Here is a 6,497-nt window from a genome sequence, read left to right on the forward strand (position 1 = left end):
TGTTATTTGGATAAAAGAATTATTCTTTAAAAAATGAGCTAATTTTATAAATTTCATAAATTTTAAAGCAAAAATGAAAATTATATTTAGATCAAAATTGAAATTTTTTAAAAGTTGAGGCTATTTTGTAATTTTTAAGGATTATTTTACAAAATTTAAAAGTTTTTAGAAACTAATTTATAAAAAAATATAGAAAACATATAACATCAAAATTATAAACTTGTAAAAAATATAGGGACTGTTTCGTAATTTACATACTATAAAGCAGAGTTACATAATTCGGCTAGTATACTTTACAAACTAAGAATTGGCTCGTTTCGTTAATATCGGTTTCCGATTCTTAACCGGTTCGCAAAAATTCACGAATAATTTGCTATTTCGACATATCTATAATGTAATGCCATCTAAAATTTACTTATATTAATTTTTATTAAGTGCATTACTACATTGCCACGGATTCCTTGCAAATGCAGAACAAACAAGTGTGCAATTATTCTTTGCATTCTGAGCAACTGGAATTGTTATACTACCCTTATATAGATAATTTAGCTTTTAATATTTTCTAAACAATTAAGTTGGGACTAGTTCTAACTCTTATTATTTTTTTGTTTTGTTGAAGACTTGTATTTATTTTTATTTTTTATTTTTATGGAGACTTGTGTTTGTTATCATTATTAAGAGTGCTGTATGGAGACGGGTGTTTTTTTTTATGGAGACTGTGTTTTTTCTTTTTTATTGAATGAAAAATTAATCTTTTAAATTTATAAAATTAAATAAATAACATATTAATAGTGCAATATAATCCATTTAAAAACTCATTCCATTCAAGTTATTGTTAAGGAATACTAATATTTTATTGACTAAATAGCGCATGTGATCCCTTAACTTAATTTCAGTTAACGTTTTAGTTCTTTATCTTTTTTTTTCTTTCTCGATTTGGTCATTTATTTTAATTTTAAGTAATAATTTAATTTTTATATTTTAGCTGTCATATTTAGCGTCGGCCACTGACACCGACGCCAATTAGCGTCCGTCATGCGCACGCTAAGGTACTAAATAGCGTTTTTTATTTTCGTTACTTATTAGCGTCGGTCAAGCCGACGCTACGTTAAACATGGCTGACGCTTATTTATTTTTTAATTTTAATCAACCTTTTAGCGTCGGAATGGCTGACGCTACATTTTCTGATTGGAAAATTAAAATATTTTTTCAGTAAATTTCTTTTAAGTTTAGGGTTTCCTCCTGCATTCTAAAAGTGTTTCAGTTTTCTCCTAAACTCTTAGTCCCAAATTTGCAGAACTTTTCATTTTCATTTTCCCCAAAATCTCAACCAACCTTCAATCTCCATCTCAGTTTTATTTCCCCCAATTGACATTCCATCCTCCATCTCAGGTTCCTCCCCATTCATGACCACCCTCCATCTCAGGTTCCGTAAAATCGCGCTTTCATTCATCTTGATGCGAAAAACTCCTAAATTACTCATCTTGCGAAAAACCCCAAATCCCTAAAATCACTTGAAGCCTTACGTGATCAAAAAGCTTGAACTTCAACTCAAATCCCTGCGTATTGCTTTGCACCTTGCTGCCAAACGAGGAGGAGAAATGAGGTGTCGTGCAACGTCGGCGGCGGAGGAGTCTCCGGTGAAAACGAGGAGGTGGAGGAGGCGTTTCACATGGACGACACAATTCCTGGAAGCTCCGACGAGTTCCTGAAACGTGTTTCCTCCCGTGCTTATGACATGCACAAGAATCTTCATATGTCTTTTGATTCTAGTAGCTACGACGGTATCTCATCTTTCGTTTCAATTTTTGTTACTTACTTGTGATTCTGAAAGATTAATTGAATTGTCTGTCAATTTTTCATAAGTTAATGCTTATGATTTGAATTTAAGCATAAAAGTTAGTTCAAATTGCTTAGGTTAAGTTGATAATGTTTCTCACTAAAAGATGCGAAAATACTGAAAAGAAATAATTTTCGTGGTTTACTCATTTAATAAGGAAATAATTGTTAGTTTAGATACAATCTGACAAATCTGTGATAAATCGTCGTAAATGCTGTCAATTCATATATGGTGGACATGGATACAATTTTAGTGATGGTTTTGCCCTTCCTATTTGGTGCTTAATTTTAGTGATTTGTTATTCTATACTATGACTATTGCTGCAGGTTACTGGCCAGAACTTGGACATTTGGCACAACACACTTGAATTTGGACCTGATGCCTTGCGGCATTATTATTATATCAGTATCTTTCTTCAACTTCAGAGGCTGCTGAGGTGATTTATTTTCATTATATAAGCAAGTTTTCATTGTGTAACACGTTTCATACTAGATTGTACCCCAAAACAATTGTTCTTAGAAGTTGCCCTCTTTAATAATCTTAACTATTAATTTACTCACTTTAATAAGTTTAGAGAAGCAAAATCCACTTTCATTATTGTCAATTGTTTCATTTTTGTCTGAGTGTCTGAATGCATATTAGTTTATTGGCTTATCTATTTATGTTAGGAATAGTACATCGGTTAGGAATTATGTGAACAAGCCTTAATCTCATCCTAATATATAAATATAAGAGTTGGGAGCCACAAGCTAAGTGATTCTTCTTGCATTACTATTTCTATTGAAATCCACATGAAAATGCAGGAAAAAATTTCTCTACTTCAAGAGAACGAAACTTTGCTGAAATTGAATAAGAAGCTGAATAAAGAAAAGAAAACCTTGTGGAAGAACAAAGATTTGACATATATTCAAATTGGAAAGTTAACTAAATCCTTGGATGCAATGCAGAAAGATATCAGAGACAAAGAGAATTAGTGTAAGTAATGAATTAATATGAAAAAATAACACTTTCTTCACTCGTAGCATTGAAGATATCAATAGACATTTTACTTGTTGGTTTCATATGATTTGATTTACTTTTTTGTAAAAATTTGTCAAGACTGAACAGTTGGGGGTTGTTTTGGTCAAAGCTTGATCTAGTGTTAAAAATGGTGAACTGGAAGTACTATTTCTGATTTGCATTATCTGTAATGTAGCACTTTTGAAAAATATAAAGGTGAAAAATCTCTCCCCTTTTCATGGAAAGAACATATGAACCGTCAAGATGGCTAAATGTTAGCTTAATATATGTGTCGTTGTCTATGTCAAATTTAATTGTAATATTTTGTTCTTATGTATGTCTATATTTTGACAGGGATTAAGCACAGTTCAGATACTTGCAGATGCTTTGCCTAAAATTGTTCCTTATGTCTTGATCAACCATCGTGAAGTTTTGTTTTAGTGTTTTATTATTTGGATGTTTAGATTCTTCACTAGTTGCAACTATCTCTACTAGAATCATGACTGACACAAAGGTGTTTTAATCTCTTTAAGTGTAGTAGTTTTTGTTCACTATACCTCAAATACTAATTAACTTGGCCAATTTGAAAACGTGTTGCAGTTTAGCATTGGCTTTTTAGGATAAACATGCTATTTGGAATGCATATACACTCTTTTTATGTCTCACCAGATATATATTATATCATTTACCTATTTAACTTCACAAAATATCTGTTATTTTGAGGTCAGTTTACATTTTTACTTTTCAATATTATGTGTCTTGCCATGATGCATTGAGACTTCTAATCATCCATATTCTTTTGTTTTACTAGAAAATATGTTGTAATCATCCATATTATATACACATGTTGATAGATTGATCCAGTTGACCCTAAGAGCAGGCACAAGGGAAAGCTTGAAACAGAGAGCTTATTGCAATCAAAGGATGTTCATTGCTATTTACTTTTCAATTGTTGAAGATACATAACGTCGGCCAATCCGACACTAACTTGTTGACAGTAGCGTCGGTCAATCCGACACTAACTTGTTGACAGTAGTCTGACGCCATAAATTTTTTCGAACTAGCGTCGGATGTTCTATTTTATACCAAGCGTCGACTTAGAGTAAGCTTGGCTGACGCTATAATAGCGTCAGATGGTATTTAGCCGACGCTAATAATTAGCTTCGACTGTTTTAGCCTAGGCACGACGCCGACGCTAATCAGACGCTAAAACAACGTTAGTGTCGGCTTTTGACCTAGTAGCGTCGGCTTTTGGCCGACGCTAAATCATGTTTTTCTACTAATTAATGTCAACAATGTTATCTTTTTTTTTTTACAAAAATTCAATAAATTCATCAAAATTTTCAAACAACCCATAAAATTGATTATTATCTTCAATATATAATGCAAATTTCATCAAATTTATAACTTAAATCTTTAAATAAACTCATTTTTATTCTTTATTTGATGAATTTAATGTTGTTGAAGATGAAAATATGAGTTTATTTGAATATTTGAGTTATGCATTTGATGAAATTTGCATTATATTGAATATGATAATTAATTTTATGGATTTTGTTTGAAAATTTTGATGAATTTTTTAATTTTTATAAAAAAATGATAATATTGTTGACATTTTAAAACATTAAAGATCAAATTGTCACTTAACATTAAAATAAATGATCAAATCAAGTAAAAAAAAAAAAGATAAAAGAGTAAAATGTTAACTAAAATTAAAAACACTCTAAAACATAGGGATAATATAGTGACACTCGACTAGTTAACAACCAAATAGTTCAACTGAATAAATTGGAATGATAAATGAGTAACCACTAAATAGATTGTCAAATACTTATTGAGAAAATTATAAACACTCTAAAATCTTAATTGGTCGTATACAAGTAAACACAATTAATGGTAACAACAACCAAAGGACAATATGGTGACACTCGACTAGTGAACAATCAAATAGTTCAACTGAATAATTTAGTTAGAGGAGTAACCTCTAAGTAGATTGTCAGATACTTATTGAGAAAATTATAAGCGCCTAAATCTAAATTGGTCTTATAAGAGCAAACCCAATGGATGGTAATAACAACCAATGGATAATATGGTGTCACCCGACTAGTGAACAGTTTGATAGTTGATTGAAAAAGTTAGATAGATAGAGAAGTGATAGCGTTTCAGCAAGTGTACTGAATCGTTGCAAGTAATAATTAAAACGGTAGTACCGAGTTTCGAACTCAAGGATTGCGTTTTACTATCGAATTATATTTAATTACTGAAATTGAACAAAAAGTTTCCGAATTGATTGAAATAATATTTGAAATTAACAAAAGTAATAAAATTGATCTTTTATAATGAGAAAAATGTCAGGGATGAGTTTCACTTCGAATCCAACCTTGGTGTCGAATTTGATCCTTGTTATTGAATTCCTTTATTGAATTATTACCGAATTCTCTTTATTATTTTTGCCCTAATGTCTTAGTGACAGAATCTTTAATTCCAAAGTAACCCCTAATTCCTTAGTAGATTTAAAATTAGAATTAAGCATTACCGTATAGAAATTCTCTTGTAAATTATTGCTTTGCAACTAATTTAATTGGTTTCATGACCTGCACCTATGTCTAGACTATAAATTTATGAATTTCTCATCTCAAGCATTCGTAAAGTCCACTTCCGTTTCAAAATACAAATCGTAGAACATTTTAATGTTGATCAAGCAATAAAAAGCATTAAGCACAGAGATGAGAAAAATAATTCAATAAACTCATTCATATAACTAGAAATCAAATCATAAAAATAAGGGTTTCATCTTGTTACACTCATCCCTAACAAATAGGGTTTAGTTACTCATGACAGAAATAAAAGAGATAAAGATTAGAGAAGAATTACAAGAAGGATTCATGAATGATTCTTGATAAAACTGCCCCAATGATGTTAGAAACGCCGTCTTTGAGTTTCTATGCTAGGGCACAAGTCTCCCAACTTCCCAATAGTGAAAAAGATGCATAAACAGTAAAAATTTGCGTTTTTATGATTGCTGATGCGCGTCACGTGCCCCAAGCGCGCTCCAGACATGCGTTGACAGAACTGAAACATGAGAAATGCGCTCCAGGCGCGCAGGGCGCGCTCCAGGCGCACATCATCTGCTATCTGATGTATTTTGCATTTTTCGTATCTTTTGCGTCTGCATTTGGTCCCGGTGTCTTCATGAAAGTTGTAGATATGGATCTTAGCTTTCTTTAGCACTTGGAGTGACACTAATTGGACATCTAGAACTCCAGATATGGCTGAAATACTCCACATATATCATGTTGATTTTTCACCAAAATTCAGCACTGCATTTAAAACAAAACGCAATGTAAAATTACGAAAAATTCCTACTTAATAACTGAAATACAAGCATAACATATTAATGAATTCAAAGAACAAAAATAACCCGAATATATCAAATAAATCCTTAATTTAACTAATGATTGAAGATAAATAAGACTTAAACAGTGGAAAAATATGCATATGATGAAGAGTTATCACAACCCCAAACTTAATCTATTGCTTGTCCCCAAGCAACAATTAATTTCATATTTGGTCCTGTTAAATGCACAATTAAATTCAATTTCTCAAATTACATCAAACTCAAATTTCAAAATTCTTGCTACTGCAAAACATTCATCAT

At 31.3% G+C, this 6,497-nt stretch overlaps 1 long non-coding RNA gene across 1 annotated transcript; it reads left to right on the forward strand.

Annotated features, from left to right (window-relative positions):
• The first annotated feature begins 1,233 nt into the window (after positions 1–1,233).
• Positions 1,234–4,190, forward strand: LOC101495428 (uncharacterized). Its single transcript, XR_190419.4, has 4 exons — positions 1,234–1,784; positions 2,167–2,276; positions 2,644–2,815; positions 3,194–4,190. It is a non-coding gene; the product is annotated as an uncharacterized lncRNA (long non-coding RNA).
• Positions 4,191–6,497: the final 2,307 nt, after the last annotated feature.

This window comes from Cicer arietinum, chromosome 8 (genome assembly GCF_000331145.2).
Source record: "Cicer arietinum cultivar CDC Frontier isolate Library 1 chromosome 8, Cicar.CDCFrontier_v2.0, whole genome shotgun sequence".
In the NCBI taxonomy this organism is placed as follows: Eukaryota; Viridiplantae; Streptophyta; class Magnoliopsida; order Fabales; family Fabaceae; genus Cicer; species Cicer arietinum.